Below are 22,743 nucleotides of genomic sequence, written 5' to 3'. Positions count from 1 at the left end.
TTCGCTATCTATTCGTTTTAAGGAAATTCATTAGCTGTTCGTGGTGGACTTTATCGAAAGCCTTATTATAATCTGTGAAACAGAAATAAATATCTTGGTTAACGTTCAAACATCTCTAAATTAATACATTGAATGCAAAGAGGTCTTCTCGCATACCTACGTCTTTATGGAATTTAGATTATTTTTGAATGATTTTTGAACATATTTTTAATTTGTAAAATATCTAATAGTGCGGTGATTTTCTATAGAATATAGAATAATAGAATAGTGCATTCTTTAACGTTTGTATTTACAGAGAGACAAATAAAAGTCAACCGACCCTTTCTCTTAACATTGGGTTTATCAATTTTTATTTTATTTTTCTTATTCGTAGTCATATTCTCAAGCTCATTACATCCATACTCTTTCTCAAATTTTACAAGATATATCCTTTAGTAATTTCACTGTATTAATGGTTTCTCCTATATTCATTTCATTACTCAAAGGTGTACTTCATTCTTCATATATTTATATAGTGCTACCTTGCCTTATATTATGAAAGGTTACATAAACAATTTAATTTAATAGGTTTGAAGATCCTAATACGGTTATAAAGAAGCTCATTCATAATAACTTTCTAGTTTGTGCGCGGAAATAATTATCATAAGATTGTAGATTGAAGAAGGGGTCATTTGTCCTCGTACAACTTCATAAATTGCAACTACAGCACATCATAAAAATCTAGTGGCTTTCAGATAGGCTTCAGCGCCTGTTGTTTTGGAAGTAGGCCTCATTTAGGTAAGGGTGTTTATTTAACAAATACTCCAAGCTTGTCCTGGTTACACCGCTAATGTTTGCTGCCTGGACCATTTTAGGTTATTCGTGAGTTTCATCGCTGTTTTCCCAATCAATTTTTAGATGTTACGATTTATCTTCTGAACTATGGCCTCTAAAGGAATCCGGTTCGAATTATGTAAGGTTACATGAGTAAACAAACAAATTAATTCTATAGGTTTGAACATACTGATTTGATTATAAAGAAGCCCGTTCATAGTGCATGAAAATAATTATCGTAAGATTGTAGATAGAAAAAGGGGTCGTTTGACCACGTAGACCTTCAAAAATTGCAACGTGAAAGATCTTTAGTATATACCTTTAATCTCGTTGTTATTCCTCTGTTTCGTATTCTTCCACGAAGAGCTAGTGAATGTATCGCCAAAACCACTCCTGGCAGATTTCCGCGTTTCGAGAAATAATAATAAAACTTGCTGGTCGCTTGATACAAAAAGTTAAGCCATCCTTAAGTCACCTTGATATGCTCACCTCACAGAATTAGAGACCACTATGCTCTATGTTTATCTAGTGTCAATATGTCAAACTTTAGCTTACGTATAGGTGGGCTGTGATTTGAGTAAAGGCATTTTAGTACTTCTAACAAAGGAATTTACTGGGGATTAACAAACATACTGGAACATCTAGATTACACTGATGATATATGCCTCTTAACACATATAAAACAGATATTCAACTCTAAGTAAAAAGATTACAAGAAGAATCAAAGGCTCGTCTAGAAATAAACATCAACAAAATGAAATAAATGCGATTTATTATCAGAAACAACCAATATGCTGTGATCAACAAATAGGAAAGAAATTAAGAGGTTGGTGGAATTTCTATATCCGAGCAGCATAATTGACTATAGTGGTAGTATAGAGCGTGATATGTAGGACATAATTAATAAGGCTAATAATGCGTACAATACGAAGCTTAGATATATAGAATAAAGTAGAAAATGATATAACAACCTTAAAAATAAAAAATTATTTAACACAGAGTTTTTCTTACTAATGAAAAAGGCAAACATTAAATACAAAAAAACAATATTGATTTACTTTGAACTTGGACAAACTTTTCCCATCTTTTGTGTATTTTTTATGTGTTTTTTTTATGTGTTTTTTATATAAGGTGATGTTTCTTTTATTGGTAGTAGATTACTATATACAGCACTTTGATTCTCAATGTCTTCTCTTTTATTTAAAGTTTTCTGTGGGGTTTTTATTAGACAGATTTCTAAAAATAATCTTTTGTTGTGATTTCTTTGCCTAGTTAATATTTTTACTTGGTCATAGTTTGGAGTGTGACCCATCGTGACTGAATGTTCACTTTATACGCAGGCTTCTACTTTGTTCAGATTAATGTCACTCTTGTGTGATAATAATCTTCTTGATATGTTCCTGGATGTTTCTCCAATATAAACTGTGTTGCAATTATTATAGGGTAGAGAGTACATAACATTGGAGCTTTATTTCATGTTTAAAAGGGCGTTTTTTTTTAGTTTAGTGTGTTACTTATATACCGTTTTTATATTTCTAGTTCCAATTTTGATGCTCAGTACTTCTCTAAAGGTATTTAAAAGTCTATTTGGTAGGCCTGGAATATATGGTATAGAGTGGTACACCATTCGTTGGTTGTCAGTTGAGACCTTTGTTTGATCTGTCGTTATGATATTTGAAACACCAAAAATAAGTCTGTTCAGAAGGTTTGCTCGGAATGAATTCTCCAAAATGATCATTTTTAATTTTGGAGACTAGATTTTTCTATAGTCAGGATGTGATAAAGTTATAACTCTACTTTTCATATTTAATACAAAGTTGGTCTGTAGGTGTGTTCATCGTAGATGTGCTGAAAAGTAATTATTAAACCTGTTACTACATATAAGTTTTCTGTACCATTCTGTTTTTAGAACGCTGTTTGTATCACGGCACACCATTATATCCAGAAATGGTATGCTATTGTTGTTTTCTAATTTTAATGCAAAATTGCAAATATTGGCAATGACTGTTAAAAATGAGTAGTGTAGGATCATGGACACATCCAATTATGAAGTGTAGAATAGAATAGATATAGAATAGAAGGTACAAGTAGAAACCACTGCGTTGATTTTTTTCAAGACAAACAACGACTACAAAAATCAAAAACATGACCACTTGTCCAAAACCACGATAAAGTGAAAACTTTAAAATAAAAACAAAAACATCAGAACATAGAATGGCAGAAGTATGTTTATGACAGCAAAAATCCATATTAGTAAAAGAAAAAAGGAAAAACTAGAAATAGAAACAATGGGTGTCAGCAAAGTAATAATACCAAAATCAGGAAAACGCACCATCGATAAATCAATCATATAACAGATCATTTACCATACCATCAAAATGGAGTATTTTTTATCCTAAGTCCAAAAGTTCAGTACGCAGTAATAAACTTTATACCATACATAGACTATACAGCCTATTCAGACCATACGTGAAACTTGTATATTTTATTGCAGATTTAGAATATACCAATCTAATTCAATACTAAGTCCTAAGAGCGATATTTCCCCGATATGGAAATCAAGGAATTTTATTCAGATCTAAAATCACTCTTCTACACATAATTTAAAAAATCTACATATAATTTAAAATATATTTTTACAATTGCCGTAAATGTACATTTAACGCTAAAGTAGGGTAACAAAGATCTGAAGACACAGAGAGAGAATATGGCTCAGGGAAAAGAAATTAACGTAGGGCATACTAGTATAATTATTATGGCAATAGAAAAATTAAGCAATCTCAAATAAATGGTCTGCCCTCCAGATGCTAATCACCTACCATATAGTGAAACACCAAATAGACTACGCTAATTGAAAATTGTTCCACACAAGGCATATTAAGCTTAAAAATATACTCGGGTATGAAGATTGACTTAGACCACAATTCCATTATTTCAAATTTAAAATTTTGACTCAAAGGATACAGTAAAGAGGGGATCACCATTAAATAGTTAAAAATTAAGAAGTTGGAGTACGTATCTGCCTCTCAATAACAAACTAGTAAATAAACAAAAGAAACTATCAACTAGCACAAACAAGAAAAAGATGGTATCAAAAATCTATGGAGTAAACTTAAGCATGCTTTAAAACTACAATGGATCAACATCTGAAAACAATACACAATGACAGGAGATAATAATGGATGACCGCCAAAATCTTGGATTTAATAGATCAACGAATAATACTAAAAACGGACACCAACAATTACATAGTGCATTAAATCATAAACTATAACTTTTGGCTGTGTCAAATACTCTTATTTATTAGAAACTCTAAATGTGAAAGGACTAAACGACAACATATAAACTATATTTTATTTATATAGTTCCAAGTGGTGACAATAAGACTAAAATGGGTAGGATTAACAGGAACACCTATCAACCTTAGGGTAAGACAATGTCTTACTATATTAATAGGTAATAGGATGTCCTCTGCTTATTTTGTCCAATGACGTATCAGAATGCATCTACTCAATGAATGAAAAACCCCTATTCACTATAAGATAGGCTACAGATAGTACAGAATACCTCAAACACCTACTAAACAAACTATCCAGAGAATATATCGTATCCAATATCGTGGTCGTAGGCGATGTCTGTAAGTTGTTCGAAATCTCAACTTACAGAGAAACAAAACTAATTAAGCGAAGCCATTAGAACAAGTGACAAGATTTAAATGCTTGGGCTGCTGACAAATGACAAGAAGAACTTTCTACAAAATAAAGAGTTTTCTAATGTTTCGTTCAGGCAACCTGCGGCTCTGTTTGCCCCACTCATTTGATCTTCTACTTCTGTTTGGAGCTTTCTGTAGCTAGATAGTATGATGTCTAAACCTTTAAACTCCATCACTTGTTCTATTATCTGACCCTGCAGCTATAATTTACATCTTAGTAGATTTGCTGTTATAATCAAGCATTTTCTTTTTTTTTTGGAGAAATTAACATAAAACTTTTCTGGCGGTTTGGTGCAGCAAATCATCTTCACTTTGAGAGATTAGTATTGCATGCATTGCATAGCAGATTATTTTAAGTTGTGTTTCTCCCATTTGGTATCCTTTTTTAGTTCTTACTTTTTTTTATTTCATCCATGATCAAGTCGAACAATAGAGAATCAGTTAGTTCTCCATTTACTTTTATTGTGTTGTTATGGTAGATATTTTCGATCATTTTAATTATTCCTACAGGTGTCTCTCTTGCGTACAATAAGTGGATAACGTCCTTTAATTTGGCCTTGTCAAATGCCTATTAAGAAGATAACATAAGTAAATGGTACTATATAATATATAGAATAGTTTTTTTAAAATATGTTTAGCAGCAATTTATTAACAAAACTAATTTTATTTGGTGAGTTAATATAATTTTTTTGTTCTAGTTCCACTTTGTAAGATATTTTGTATATTTTATAGCAGCTCTTGAAAATAATTGTAAACGCAATTGAAAGTTCTAGATAAAAAATAATTAGCCAATAGCCCCTTTTATTGACTCCAACCCTTCCAAAACATATATATATATATATATATATATATATATATATATATATATATATATATATATATATATATATATATATATATATATATATATATATATATATATATATATATGTCATCCTGGTGCAATATATACGCACCCTAATGCGCATCGCCCTTCCTTCTGGAACTTTTATTAAATTTGATTGGACGAGAGATCCAAAAATCTCATATAAAAGTTAAAACACCTTGAAATTAGGGACATTTCGGATCTCGAGTCACAGAAGACATTCACGAAGACAGTGAGGAGATGCATCGGACGTTAGCACACCAGCTAACATGCCGATATCCGAGCCTTCTGCAGACCTGAGACCGCCGGTGTGGGGATACCTTCGACGAGCCAGCCTTTTTCGACGTTAGACGCCCCAGCTGCCAACGTAGATCGCGGAGTAGGACCAGCCAGGCCCCCCTACAGTTAAGTGGTCGTTTGCCACGTAGGCTTGGGCCCCTGGCCTACGAAACACCGTTTGATATGGTTAGATGGGATCCGGATAGCCTAGAGAAGGACAAACCCGCCGAAGGAGTGAGTACATCGACCAAGGATGGACCTGCAGATGCTGTCACTACCACCGACCTCCTCCTGTGTAGTGTTTCTGTGCAGTGTAGTGTAGTGCAGTGCAGTGCAGTGTAGTTAAAAAACAATTTTCAATTGTAAAAATTAAAAACTGTAAGTAATGTTAAATTTGAACAATTTTTGTTTTAAGTTTCAATTAGTATACATATGTTTTTGTAATGTTTTTTAATAAAATCAGTTTTTTTTATCAGCCTCCGAGTCTCCAAAGCGGGGGGGATGTCATCCTGGTGCAATATATACGCACCCTGATGCGCATCGCCCTTCCTTCTGGAACTTTTATTAAATTTGATTGGACGAGAGATCCAAAAATCTCATATAAAAGTTAAAACACCTTGAAATTAGGGACATTTCGGATCTCGAGTCAGTAGTTCCCTAGCCCTTCACGGGCGCTCCTAGAGCACTTTGCTCTAAGGGCTCTGCGATATTTTCTAAAGACTCTGTGGCTGAGTTTTTTTTACCAAATATTGTTGTTTTATTTCTTCGCCCTACAAGAGTAAACAACAGATCTCGTCTTTTTCAAGACGAGATCCAAACAAAGAGCGTTCGGACTAACATTGCGCAATGTTGGATAACAACTAGTAACTATATAAAATCCACATAGTTACTAGTTCCGATACGACATATATATATATATATATATATATATATATATATATATATATTGTTATGCTATTTAAATTGTATTATATTGCTTATTTAGCAAAAAATCCTGACTATATTTATTAAATGATCTAATCTCCAATTAATCACAATAAATCAGCATTAATTAATTACAATCTCAGGCTATTTAACTTGTACTATTTACCTTTGATCGTGGATTCAAAATATTTTCCAATTGGCTTCCTAATTGGGATAGGTAATATGACCTGAATAAAATACATAGAATTTCAACTGAACTATATGTGAGATGTCCTTTATTTTAATGAAATTTTATATAACAATCAATCCTGTAATATTTGCAATATACTAACTTTAAATATATGAGAAGTTGTTTTCTATCATGGACCCAAATGTTATTTTACATTGACTTTTAATATGTGTTATAACTAAGCTCTTTTTATAATTCTTTTTTTTTAAATGATCGCAAAATTAACTGTCTCTATTATTTATTCAATTTATTTAATTAATAAATGAAAACCACACTCCTGCTCTAATGAAAATTGACTGACCTTTCTTTCTCTGCCGTTGCAATTCTATGGCCACGCCACAAAAAAAAATCCTTTCTCTGCTTCTGCTCCTATTGTGGTCCAGATGACGTACACCTTTCTCCTATCTGTCCTTGTATCTGCAACCCAACAGCTCGTGTTAGTCTATGCAGCCTCCTTTTGAGCCAATCTCCGCGCCTGTTTATAACTCCAAATGTTTCCGGCTTCGTCTGATATTAATATTCTTATACCCTTTGGTTTTTCTATCTCTCTGTACCCCGTTCCTCACACTGGTCAGCTTTTACACAGCAAATAAACACACCCGGTAAATTACGTCTTCGGGACTTCAAACAAACACAAATCACAAAGCTCCTTCCTTCTTGGACGACGAAAACTGACTAACCAACTTTTTTCCTCTCTCCTATCTCATAGCCAAAACCACCACCTCCTTGCATTCAAAAATTGACCAATAAAAATCATCCACCTCTGTGACGTATATCGTTACCAACCAACTCTCTCTATAAAACGTCATTCGGGTAATTCCAGAAAACAACATTCTTTAATTATTCTAACTAAATCTATCTGCTTTACAAATATTTCTTACTAATAGCTACAAACGATACCTGTTTCTCAATTCAATGTCTTTTGTTAATAAACTTTTACCGATATAATCTTTCGGGGAGAAAAACCACCGCAAATCCCGGTCTATTGTTTAAACACTTTCTATAATACACTTTTATTCCGGGTAAATCCATTCCACAATAACCGACTTATTTAAATTTCTTATCGATAATATTTGAAAGTCTTGTCTCTGAGGCCTAATGAACAATTCTTCGAACAACTTAAAATACATATTTTGTCTTATACAGGATGTTTGAAAATTTATATGCCCGTGTCTTTATGAAATATCAATAATTTTAATTTTTATTTAAGTAATAAAATTTGTATATCGGTTTTTTATTGCTTATGGACATTCCAAAAGTACAACAAATCCCCGCCTTTGTAATCGATAAAATTTATCAATCTATGCAACTAAATTTTCTCGAGGCAAACTAAAACGCACTTCCTGTATGCTAGCTGTACTTATGCTACGTATTATCCTATCCTACTATCTACTTTATACAAATTTAAATCTTCATTCGTGATATTTATATACATCATGGATATTATAAATACCTCTGATCTTTTCAGAATCCATATGTTTCAACTCATAGCTGTTTACTCCATCTTCGTTGTTTACTATGTATGGCCCTTCGAAATCAGGCATCAATTTTGCGCAAATACCGCTCTGAAGATTTGACACTCTTAATGCTCTTACCATTACTTTGTCACCCTTTTGGAAAGTTACTGGTCTTCGTTTCCTATTATGACCCTGTCTCTGGATGTATTTCTCATTGCTTCTTCTTAATCTCCTCTGAACCGTTTCTATAACCTGTCGATACTCTCTTTGTTCTGGATCTTCTCACGGTCTTATCGGCATAACGCCTTTCATGATGTATTCTGGTGTTTCTTTCGTTACTGTACTTGGCATGGAATTTAGGTACATCTCTATTTCTCCCAATTTTCTGTCCCATCGCCGATGTTGACCATCCGTTGCAATGCGAAGAAATTTCGTTACCTCTTGTATAAATCGCTCAGAAGGATTACTTTGGGGATGCCTGATGCTTACAAAGTTCGTCTCGATTCCCCGTTCTCTAAGCTCTTCCTTGAAACGATCATTTCGGAAGTACGTTGCATTGTCTAGTAAAATTTTTCTTGGGGTTCCTACCGTAGCGATGAAATTGTCTATTTTTCTCAATATTTCTTCCCCTTTTGTGGTGCGGCAACTATATAATTTCACGTATTTTGAGAACACATCCACCATCACCAGAATATGCTTGTTCCTTTGCGTGGTCACAATTAGATCGCTTAACATGTCGATGGCTATAATGTCCAGGTTGTTCCGGGATACAATGCTCTTTGCAATATTTTCGTTTTTAAAATTCCTGCTCTTGTATTTCTGGCATACTTCGCATTTCTGTGTGATCTCTTTTGCAATGCGGTAATCTTGTCGACTGATGTAGTTTTCCCTAAACACAAGCCATACCTTTCTACTGCCAATATGTCCATTTTCCTCGTGTAGTTTCTTTATGATTCTTTCTGCCAATGTCGGTGTCACTAAATATAATTCCTTTCCGTCTATTCTCTTAAAAAATATCTCGTTTTCTAGCTCTGCTCATCTCTTTTCTCTTTCTTCTAGGCCTTCCTGGTCGGTATTTATCTCATTTAACGAAAATATCCCTTCGTCTTGTGTCAATATATTCAATCCCACATGTAATGTAATTGTCTCCTTTTTTCCTGTATCTTCGTCCCGTGTTAAAGCGTCAGCTATTATGTTGTCTTTCCCTTTGATGTATCGAAATTGGAAATCATACTCTTGTAAGAGCAGAATGCCTTTGTGTATTCTGTTATTTACCAATCGATTCTTCATGATGTGTATCAATGCTGCATGATCCGTTTCGATGGTGAATTTAGCTCTCAATAAGTAAAACCTTAATTTGTTTACGCAAAATAGTACACTGGCGAATTCCAACTCGGTGACACTGTATTTTCTCTCATGTGTTTTAGTCACTCGAGATATAAAACATATCGGAACCTCTTGGCCGTTTTGTATTTGCGACAACACTCCTGCAAATTTCTGTATCGATGCATCCGTACGGAGTATAAACGGCAAATTGTAAATAGGGTGATATATTTTCGTTCCTTTAGCAAATTCTTGTTTCAATATTTTGAAAGCTTCCTCCTGTTCTTCTTTCCAATTCCATTTTGTCCCTTTCTTTAACAATTTTATTAAAGGAATTTCTTTTTGGCTTAAATCGGGAATTAATTTCTTGAAATAATTTATCGTACCGAGAAACCCTCGCAATGTTTTTAGATTTGTTGGTCTTGGTTATTCGTCGATGAGCTTTACTCTGTCCTCTGCTAGACTTACAGTTTCGGTGTCAAGTTTGAAACCCAAATAAATCACTTCCTTTTGAAAAAATTGACATTTTTCAATGTTTAGTTTTAATCCCGCTGTGTCCAATTCTTTCAAAATTATTTTGATATGTTCCACATGACTCTGCATATCTTGTGAAAAAATTAATAAATCGTCGATGTAATGGACGATGAACTCTTCATGGTGATTCAAAATGGTATGCAAAGCTCGTACAAGTGCTGCACAGGCGCTTTTTAATCCAAACGGAACTACCTTAAATCGGTATACTATATAAATATATATATATAAATACCATCAATTGAAAAGGCAGTGTAGTTTCTACACTTTTTAGCCAAAGGTATTAACCAAAAACTATGCTTTAGATCAATTTTTGAGAAAATACGTGATCCCGTGATTCTTCCAAAAATGGCCTCGATATTTAACGGTGATTCATATTGTGATACTGTGTGTTGGTTGATATTTCGGGCATCTAAACAGAGTCTTAACTCTCCACTGCTCTTCTTCACTATCACAATTGGGTTAATATAGGGTGAGTCACATCTCTCAATGATTTGATCTTCCAACATTTTTTTGATTTCTTGCTTTACTTCTTGCCGATACTTATAAGGAATTGGATAAGTCTTCGATCGAAAATTTCCCAAGTTTTTCACCTCAAATGAGTGCTCATATTTTGTGGCCACTCGGTTTTCCTCATTTATCAGCGTTTCATAGTCTCTTAAAATTATACGCAAATCATTTTCTTTGCCTTCTCCACATATCAATTTTTTTTCTCTCCCATCAACTTTTTCGCACATATTCACCGTGTACTCCGTGTCTTCTTCAAACACCACTATCTCCATTGTGTCCTCTTCATTTTCCTTTGTTTTTTTTTGTTGGGCTCGTCTCTTCTTTTGAGGAATCCCAAGTTTTGCTTTCATTTCTTGTCAAAATCTTTCCATCTTCTTCTCCTGAGCTCGTCTCATCTTTTGAGGAATCCCGGGTTTTTTTTTCTTTGATCTTTTTCTGACCTTTTCCCCTCTTTCTTCCTTTTCCTTTCTTCGTCACCAGGTTCATTTCCACCGTTTGTTCTTTCTCTGATTCGTCCGTAATTTGTTTCTCTTGTTCCTTATCCTGTTCTTCTTCTTTTTCCTTTGTTATTTTCATCGTATTGGTTTTGAAGTCGATCACTACATGTTTTTCCGTTAATTCGTCAACGCCTACAATCATGTCATGTGACATATTCGGCATTATTACACATTGAAGTGCATACATATTTTTTTCAATCGTACCATTACTCGTATACCTTCATTTATTGTTGCCAATGTCCGCTTATTTGCGCCAACTAAATTCACCCTAGGTATTTTATAAATTAGACTTGTTAAATTTACTTCTTCGATTAATTTTCTGTTGACCAGTGTTATTTCAGAGCCTGTGTCTATCATAATTTTAATTGGTTTCTCATTTATAAATCCATCCACAAATTTTAAATTAACTTCATTTCTCTTTTCATTGTTTCCTGCCAGTTTAATAAATTCCTTGGGGTGACAAAAAATTCCTGTTTGTTTCTTCGTTTTTAGTGAGCGCCTTCTTGAAAACACGCCTGTTGTTCTTCTGTGTTTTCTCGCCCGTCATCTTCTCTCTCATATTCATTTTCTTCTCTTTGCATATTATTTATTTCTCTTCTGTTCTCTTTTGGTCTATCATTCCCGTATCGGTTACCGCGGGATTCCTGTTCATTCCGTGGGTTATTGTATCTGTTTCCTTGGTATGGGCGGTTATTTCTACTCTGATTTTCCCGATCGCTGTTTTCATTCCATCTCTGGGTTCTGGGTTCATAATTCTCTCTTCCGTTCGGTCTATTTTCGTATCCCCGTCTAGGTATGAATTCTCGTCTTGTATAATCTCTTCTAAAATTTTGACCTCTATCTCTATATTCTTGGTTTTCTCTTTGTCTATAATTTTCTTGCGGTCTTCTTTCTCTTCTTTCATGCCTACGTGATTCTCTCATTTGCAAAAATTGACATAAGCTGTCAATGTCCTTGTAATTTTGGAGATTTATGTGGTCTTCCAAGGTATCTTCAAAGTGTCGCGATATCAACTCTACCAATTGTTCTGATGAATAATTATATTGCAAATGTTTTGCATTATTATAGAGTTGTAATGCGTACATCTTTTCTGATACGCCCATCCTCTCATGGTATTTTCCATTTTGTAACTCTTTATTTACTTGTAGTTGCTGGATTTTTCCCCAGAAATAATTTAAGAATCTTCTCTCAAAATCTTGCCAATTGCCAAATTCTTCTTCCTTGCTGACAAACCAAAGATTTGCCTCTTCTTTGAGATGGTTTCTGATGGTTTCCTTTGCTGTTGCAAACGGTCCTATGTATTTGACTTTTTCCTTTAGGTTATTTATAAAAGGCACTGGGTGTAGTTTCCTTATATCCTCGCCAAATCGTACTTTTACGTCTTCTGTGCTATGTACGATGACTTCCTTTCTTTCTACTCCTCTTATCTCCATCTCTGCAATTTGTTTAAATCTCCTTTCCGTTTCTTTCCGGTCTTCTTGTAGCGCATTTTCAAATTTTATTTCTATCTGTTCTAATTCCCTTTCTTGCATACTCTGAATATCCTTCATTTTAGTTTCGATTTATTCTCTCTGCAATTCTAGTTTCCTCTCTGTTTCTTCCCTACTTCTTTCTAAACAGACTTTTATTTCGTTTTCATATTTGTCCATACGCGTTTCCATTTTTTGTTCCATTTTTCTTTGGTTTTCTTCCAAATTGTCTAATTTTTGTTCCGTTCTTTGTTGTGATTCATCCATCTTCTGTGATTGGAGTTGCATCATCTGTATTAATTTTTCTATTCCCGATTCTTGTTTTTCTGTCTCCATTACTGTTGTGTCTAATACGTCTTCCTGGTCTGAATATTCTTCCTGTTCTGATTTATCTTCTTGTTTTTTGTTCTCTTTGCTCTTGTTTCTTGTGTTTGGCATTTATTATGTTTTTATCCCCGCCAAATATAAAATTCTACTGGTCTGTTGCAACAAACGGGACTTTTCTTGTTCAAATGTAATAACTCTTGAGTACGAGTATCAAATTTCAATATCCCACAAATAAATCAAATGGTAAAATATCAAATGTCAAAATCAATCAAATAAATCAAGTATGGTAAAATTATCAAATGTAAATATCACACAAATAAATCAATTATGGTAACCTATAAATTGTCAATATCACGAATAAATCAATTATGGTAAATTGTATCTTAAAAAAAAATATATAAATCTTTATGTCTTCAAATTTTACATAATATTTCACTTTATCCACGGCATATAAACTTTCAAATATCTGCTCGTCTACTCCTATCCTTTTAAATTTGCCAACTAGAAATATTTTTCAAAGCTTTACACGTTGGGGGCCATTTTGTTATGCTATTTAAATTGTATTATATTGCTTATTTAGAAAAAAATCCTGACTATATTTATTAAATGATCTAATCTCCAATTAATCACAATAAATCAGCATTAATTAATTACAATCTCAGGCTATTTAACTTGTACTATTTACCTTTGATCGTGGATTCAAAATATTTTACAATTGGCTTCCTAATTGGGATAGGTAATATGACCTGAATAAAATACATAGAATTTCAACTGAACTATATGTGAGATGTCCTTTATTTTAATGAAATTTTATATAACAATCAATCCTGTAATATTTGCAATATACTAACTTTAAATATATGAGAAGTTGTTTTCTATCATGGACCCAAATGTTATTTTACATTGATTTTTAATATGTGTTATAACTAAGCTCTTTTTATAATTCTTTTTTTTTAAATGATCGCAAAATTAACTGTCTCAATTATTTATTCAATTTATTTAATTAATAAATGAAAACCACACTCCTGCTCTAATGAAAATTGACTGACCTTTCTTTCTCTGCCGTTGCAATTCTATGGCCACGCCACAAAAAAAAATCCTTTCTCTGCTTCTGCTCCTATTGTGGTCCAGATGACGTACACCTTTCTCCTATCTGTCCTTGTATCTGCAACCCAACAGCTCGTGTTAGTCTATGCAGCCTCCTTTTGAGCCAATCTCCGCGCCTGTTTATAACTCCAAATGTTTCCGGCTTCGTCTGATATTAATATTCTTATACCCTTTGGTTTTTCTACCTCTCTGTACCCCGTTCCTCACACTGGTCAGCTTTTACACAGCAAATAAACACACCCGGTAAATTACGTCTTCGGGACTTCAAACAAACACAAATCACAAAGCTCCTTCCTTCTTGGACGACGAAAACTGACTAACCAACTTTTTTCCTCTCTCCTATCTCATAGCCAAAACCACCACCTCCTTGCATTCAAAAATTGACCAATAAAAATCATCCACCTCTGTGACGTATATCGTTACCAACCAACTCTATCTATAAAACGTCATTCGGGTAATTCCAAAAAACAACATTCTTTAATTATTTTAACTAAATCTATCTGCTTTACAAATATTTCTTACTAATAGCTACAAACGATACCTGTTTCTCAATTCAATGTCTTTTGTTAATAAACTTTTACCGATATAATCTTTCGGGGAGAAGAACCACCGCAAATCCCGGTCTATTGTTTAAACACTTTCTATATACACTTTTATTCCGGGTAAATCCATTCCACAATAACCGACTTATTTAAATTTCTTATCGATAATATTTGAAAGTCTTGTCTCTGAGGCCTAATGAACAATTCTTCGAACAACTTAAAATACATATTTTGTCTTATACAGGATGTTTGAAAATTTATATGCCCGTGTTTTTATGAAATATCAATAATTTTAATTTTTATTTAAGTAATAAAATTTGTATATCGGTTTTTTATTGCTTATGGACATTCCAAAAGTACAACAATATATATATATATATATATATATATATATATATATATATATATATATATATATATATATATATAAATATAACTATATACAGGGTGTTTGGTAGGTTGATGGAAATTTTTTAAGGGATAATAGGGGACGCCATTTGTAAAATTTTTTGCTAATAATGTATCGCTCAAACTGTTAACGTTTCCGAAATAAAGTTAAATTTGTCAATATTTGACAATTCAACGTTTAAAAATTATCTAGGCGTACTACCTCCCTGTTTTACGAATGGAATAAAAATGTAAACCTACAACACTGACTCTTCGCATAAAATTTCCATCAGCTATCGTCATTCTCCGAACGCATAACAAACAAAAAACAATATACCTGCGACGGTATGCTATGGTTCAACAATCACTATCCCAATAGGTGGATCGGACGAACTGGACCGTTTTTGTGGCCTGTTAGATCGTCCGATTTAACACCGTGTGACTACCACATCTGGGGTAGATTCAAAGAACTTGTTTTTCAACTTCCAATCCGAACTAGAGCTTATTTAATGGAAAGGATTATCGAAGCAGCTGACATTATAAGGGCAGAATTGAGGTTAAAAGTAACCACATCAGAAATACGACGCAAGGCAACAGGTGGTTCTCATTTTGAACAACAATGACTGTTTTTTGAAGTTTATGTACATACTTAATAAGGCATAATAAATGTTACAAAAAGCATGATGTATCGTTGTTATGTTTTACGTTTCTTACCCGTTTCATTAATGAAGGTTACTTTAACAATGCATTGATATTCAACGAAGGGTTTTTGAAATCTGAGCAAGTAATACGTAAGGTAATTTGTATGTCAGGGAAGTCTCCCGCTTGGATAATTATTTTTAAAAATAAAATGGATGAGCAGCTTTATTTTCGAATATTGACAAATTTAACTTTATTTCGGAAACCTTAACAGTTTGAGCGATACATTATTAGCAAAAAATTTTGCAAATGGCGTCCCCTATTATCCCTTAAAAAATTTCCATCGACCTACCAAACACCCTAACACCCTGTATATATATATATATATATATATATATATATATATATATATATATATATATATATATATATTAATGTGATATCTAGAATTTTAATTTTAAAACTTTACAAAAAATATATATAAAACATTATTAAAATTTTTGATTGATGATTTATATCACACCTTTCAATTTTGTTATCTCAGGTTTTATTCGTGCTTCAATATCTATACTTTACAGCTGATGGGTTAGGTCCAAAGAATAAGGAATAAAACAACATAATATGATATGAAAATATCGTAATAAACTAAACTGAACTAACCTAAAAATTATTAGGATACAATGTTTATCAAACAAAATTCGTTCTACGTACGTGAACCTTCAATAATGCATGGATAATATAATATAACTACAATCTAAGATACAGCTTATTATTCTACATAAACAAATCAAATAATATTCAGTGTCCTTACTAATGTAATTTTGATATAACGATTGTACCAAGAAAAATTTGTATGAATTATCCAATTCTCTCCACAGCTCCGTGTCCCCTCTCAGAACAAATTTGATCTCCTTCGACTATCGACAACTTATTCACACGTTACTAATATGATATAATATTTTTTAACCCAAAATTCTCAAATTTAATATATTATGAATGTTTCTCCCGTTGAAACGCTTCCTCTGCCTTGAGTTGTCCAATTCCTTGTTCTATGCAAAATGAACTATCAGTTCTCAGCAGCCTCCTATGTAATTGGCAATATTAAACAAGATATTGCAATTTAGTGTCTTCAATGCTCTCCTTCGAATGCACGTACCTTTCCAATGATGCCAGCCTCTTTTCCTCTCGCCAAACTTAATCTCTCGTTCCGAAATAAACAGCGATACGTAGAATACAAGTAGGAAAAGTTTACTTACAAATTTGTACCAGATCAGCTACCGTCGGACACAATTACTTCACCAACTCACAACTTATTCTTTCTTTCTTTCTTTTATCACTTACTACCCTTGGATACCACCTCGAAAACCAACCATTCACTTTAAGAAACTGGAACTAACTAACTGTCTCATCTCCTCTATCCATCCATTCAACCTCTCATTATACACACCCACGTCCACTTTCCAAATTCTCGGCCAATCAGAAATTTGCATACCACTCCCACATAAAATCAGAAATACCTACAAACTTTCCTAATTCATATTATTTCTACAAGGACACTTAATTTCTACTGGGTATTTACATATTCCGAACAATCATTTATTTATTAACTATTTTTATTGTCCTTTTCATGGCGCAAATCCGGCTTACGGAACACTTTATGGCTTATAGGGAAAAACTATCGTTAACTTCTATTCATTGTTATATTTATATAAAAGATTATTTATGACTAAGATTATCTTTGGTTAATTCCAGGCAGCTCGGAGTATTTTTTTTATTTTCTATAATCTCTGAAATATTGATTTCATCGTACATTTAATATTTTTACCCTCCAATTTTATATATATATATATATATATATATATATATATATATATATATATATATATATATATATAATATAAAATTTGTATTTCTTGGGATTAGGTTCAATAAGTAATATTAAATTTAGAACTAGTTCCAAATTTAATATTATATATACGTATGTGTATATACATATATATATATATATATATATATATATATATATATATATATATATTGATATATTGTTGTGATTTGCTCAAACTGTATGTTTATAATATTTATTTTTTTTAACAAATTAATATGATATCTCAGGGCTCTTTTACTTATTAAAAACAAAACGTGGCTTCAAAGTATTTTTTGCTAGTTGCCTTTGAGGAAAAAAGGATAGACAATAGGAAAATAAAATTACAGCATAATTATGACTTACAAAGCAAATGTTATATTAAAAAAACCAATCAAATATTAAAAGTGAAAATTTTGAATAAACATAAATATAACATATACAATGATTAGAATAAAAATCACAAACATCCATCAAATCATACATCCACAATTATCAATACAAATTAATTAAGCTTTTATGCAAATCTAAAATTTCTTAATTTTATTGACTCCCGATAAATTATTATATATTATAATTATCAATAAAACCAACAAAAAACGAATAACTCTAATTTAAATAGGTGATCGTGATTGAAAATCTCTGTTTCTAAAAATGACGAAACTAACCTTTTGTTCTCAAAATTGATGACTTCACCTCTCTCTCCTTTGATTGTGCCTTGTCCACCTTGCTCGTACCTTTCAGTTTCTCCAGAATACTCCTGCTAAACTCCTCTGCTCCCAATCTTTACTACATGAATAAACTCCTCCTCTCCAGACACAAGGATATTTCAACTAATCGACTTGGACAAGTATAAAACTATATATCTGTTTATTACTTACAATATGTCAGTTATTTCTTCTGTCTGCTACCACAGTTGGAACTCTTTCCACCAAATACAAATACAACTTTTCACAATCTAGACTTTTTTTAAAAAACTTGGCTAATTAGCAACGTCGTCTCCACAAAAAAAAAACTATAATATACTCGCCCGATATTCAATTTGCAATGCCTTCCTCTCTCTTGCAAAACTCTATCCAAAATCCTTCCATTTCCCTCCTATTTTTCCTTGAATCAATCAGAACGTATATCCATCCAAACAAATTTTACTTTCTTCAAAGAAAAAAAGCTAACTTTCTCCTATCCAATAATCCGTCGGTCATCTAATAAACATTTTCAATTTTTAGAGAAAAAAGGATAATTACCTCTCATAAACTATTTACAAACCTACCCTTTTGTATAATTCTTGGTAATCCATACAATAGAAAGTTTAAGGTAGAACTGTTTACAAAAAAGTCTATTCAAAACTAAACCGTTAGAAAAACCAATATATTGTCTTCTTATTTTCTGGGAATGTCTTTGAACGTATAAAATTCACTTTCCGAAAAAAAAAAAAAAACACTTTATAAAACTAATGCTAAACAGTATAATATACAGGGTGTTTGCTATTTCTGTTGGTCGTTGATTTTATTTTTGTCTTAATATTTTCTATTTGATTTTTGAAAATTATGGAACCTTATTAACTCCCCGCCTGTTGAACAGACGAAAATTTTCCCGCACATGCAATTGTCTCGAGTCAACACATAGTTTCAAAATTATTAGGATTACTTAAAATTCTTCAATCTAAACTTTGATTTATATTTATCTCTAAATGTACCGACATGTTTACTATTCATAATATTTGTATATATCGTGAATATTGAAAATTCCTCTGATCCTTTCAGAGTCCACATGCCTCAGGACATAACTATTTACACCGTTTTCATACACGATGTATGGACCCTCAAACACTGGCATCAGCTTAGCACAAATGTTGTTGGTGAGATTGGATACTCTCAAAGCTCTCACCAGCACCTTTTCACCAACTTGAAACGTAACGGGTCTTCTCTTCCTGTTGCGGTCTTGCCTTTGAATGTACTTCTTTGAAGTCTTCTCTGTACCAGTTTCAAAACTTGTTGATATTCTCTGGGCTGTCTCTTCCCACGGCCTTACTGGCATTATTCCATTCATAATATATTCCGGAGTTTCTTTTGTCTACGTACTTGGAATCCCATTTAAATAATTTTCTATGTCTGCTAATTTTCTGTCCCATGTTTTATGTTGTTTATCTGTAGCAATGCGAAGAAACTTCATCACCTCCTGAATAAACCTTTCCGAAGGATTGCTCTGAGGATGTCGAATGCTGACAAAATTTGTCTCTATTCCTCTTTCCCTAAGCTGTCCTTTGAACCGGTCGTTTCCAAAATACGTTGCATTGTCCAATAAAATCCTTCTTGGCGTTCCTACATAAGCGATGAATTCGTCGATTTTTTTCATTATTTCTTTCCCTTTTGTCGTGCGACAGCTATACAATTTTACATATTTTGAAAAGACGTCTACCATCACCAGGACATGTTTATTTCGTTGAGTTGTTATGATTAAATCACTCAACATATCGATTGCTACAATGTCCAATTTAATTCTAGATACGATGTTTTTTGCGATATTTTCATTTTTATAATTTTTACTTTTATACCTTTGACATGTACTGCACTTTTGTGTCATCTTCTTAGCTCTGCCGTAATCTTGTCGACAGATATAATTTTCTCGGAAAACTAACCACACTTTCCGGGCTCCTATATGTCCGTTGTTGACATGTAGATTTTCCATAATTTTCTCGGCCAGTATTGGTGTCACCAAATATAATTCTCTTCCTTCGATTCTTTTGAAGAAAACATCGTCTTCTCTCTCTGCTCTTCTCTTTTCCTTTTCTTCCAAACCTTCTTCTACATGTAACGCAATCGTATCCTTTTTTCCTGTCTTCATCCCGGGTTAAAGCATCGGCTACAATGTTATCCTTTCCTTTAATGTACTTAAATTCAAAATCGTACTCTTGTAATAACAAAATTCGTCGATGTATTCTATTATTTACTAATCGATTTTTCATGATGTGGACTAAAGCCGCATGATCAGTTTCTATTATAAATTTCGAGCCCAAAAGATAGAATCGTAACTTCTCAACACAAAAAAGTACACTCGCGAATTCGAGTTCAGTAACGCTATATTTCCTTTCATGCGTTTTCGTTACTCTAGATACAAAACATATCGGTACTTCCTGGTCATTCTGTATTTGTGATAATACCCCTGCAAATTTTTTAATGGAAGCATCGGTTCTAAGAATAAATGGTTGATGGTAAATAGGATGGTATACCTTGATACTATTCGAGAACTCTTCTTTTAATTTAGAAAAAGCTTTTTCTTGTTCTTCTTTCCAGCTCCATTTAATTCCTTTTTTTAATAATTTAATTAAAGGTATTTCTTTCTCGCCTATGTATGGGATTAACTTTTTGAAATAATTCACCATTCCGAGGAAACCTCTCAATGTTTTCAATTTTTTTGATCTCGGATAATCGTTTATTAATTTTAGTCGATCTTCCGCTAGGGTAATTCCACTCGTGTTCAGTTTAAAACCCAAATACACTACTTCCTTTTGGAAAAATTGGCATTTTTCTATGTTCAGTTTCAAACTGGCCTTATCCAATTCTTCCAACACGATTTTAATATGTTTTAAATGACTCTGCGTATCCGGAGAAAAAATTAATAAATTATCGATATAGTGGACGATAAAATCTTCATATCGATTGAGAATGGTGTGTAGAGCTCTCACCAGTGCTGCACATGCACTTTGCAAACCAAAAGGAACTACCTTGAATCTATATACTATCCCATCAATTGAAAAAGCGGTATAATTTCGGCATTTTTCTGCTAACGGAATCAACCAAAAACTATGTTTTAAATCAATTTTGGAAAAAATATGGGACTCAGTTATTCTTCCAAAAATAGCCTCAATGTTTAACCGTGATTCATATTGGAATACTGTATGGTGGTTAATGTTTCTCGCATCTAAACATAGCCTCAATTCTCCGCTGCTTTTCTTTACTATTACTATTGGATTGATATAGGGTGAATCACATTTTTCTATAATCTGATCTTCCACCATTTTCTCAATTTCTCTTTTCACGTCTTGCCGATATTTATATGGAATAGGGTATGACTTTCACCTAAAATTTCCCAAATTTTTTTATCTCAAATGAATGTTCGTACTTTCTGGCCACTCTGTTTTCTTCGTTTATTAAATTTTCATAGTTTTTAAAAATTAAACGCATCTCATTTTCCTGTTCTTGTCCGCACATTAGTTCTCTTTCGTTCTTTTTATCCTGTTTACACATATTTAGTGTGTATTCGATCTCCTTGTCTTCAGACATTCCTTCAAATACCGTTGCTTCCAATTTATCCTGTCTATTTTCGTCTATGCTCATCCATGCATCCCATGTGTGAATGTCTTCCCTAATCTTTTTCTTTTCTACTTCTTCTTCTGAACTCATCTCGTTTGAGGAATTCAAGGTTTTAATTTCTTCTATCTTTTCATTTTCTTCTTCTTCTGGACCCATCTCTTTTGAGGAATTCCAGGTTTCAATTTCTTCTAATTTTCTCTGCTTGCGCCTTTTTCGGCTTCTTTGTCCTTGTTTCGTTGCCATATTCATTTCTATCACTTGCTCTTTATCCACTTCATCGATCTTCCTTGTCTCATTGTCCTTGTCTTTATCTAATTTGTCCTCCAATTCTACCACTTCATCCTCGATTTTCATTGTTTTATTTTGAAAATCCATCACTACATGGTTTTCCGATAATTCGTCTACACCTACTATTATATCATGTGACATATTCGACATTATCACACATTGTAGTGAAAAAAATTTCTTTCCCAATCGTACCCTAATCCGTATACCTTCATTTATCGTTGCCAAAGTTCGTTTATTTGCGCCCACTAAATTCACCCTAGGTATTTTGTAAATTAAATTTGTCAAACCAACTTCTTCTATCAATTTTCTATTTACGAGAGAGATTTCAGAACCTGAGTCTATCAAAATTTTTATGGGTGTTTCATTTATAAACCCATTTACAAATTTTAAATTTGATCCATTTTCTTTGTCCTTATGTCCTGCCAGTTTTATAAATTCTTTTGGGTGACAAAAAATTCCAGTTTGTTTTTTTGTTCTTAGTGCGCGCCTTCGTGAAAATCCTCCTGTTGTCTTTCTGTATTTCTTCTGTCATCGCATTGTCTCTCTTCCCCGTATTCTTCTACTTGTGTGTTATTTACCTCTCTTCTCACTTCCCCTGACCTTTCTGAGTGGTATATGTTGTTTCGATATCCTTTTTAATTTGTTCTGTAGTTGATATCTTCTTTAT

The sequence above is a fragment of the Diabrotica undecimpunctata genome, chromosome 3 (genome assembly GCF_040954645.1).
Source record: "Diabrotica undecimpunctata isolate CICGRU chromosome 3, icDiaUnde3, whole genome shotgun sequence".
Lineage (NCBI taxonomy): Eukaryota > Metazoa > Arthropoda > Insecta > Coleoptera > Chrysomelidae > Diabrotica > Diabrotica undecimpunctata.
Note: the sequence above shows the minus strand (reverse complement) of the source record.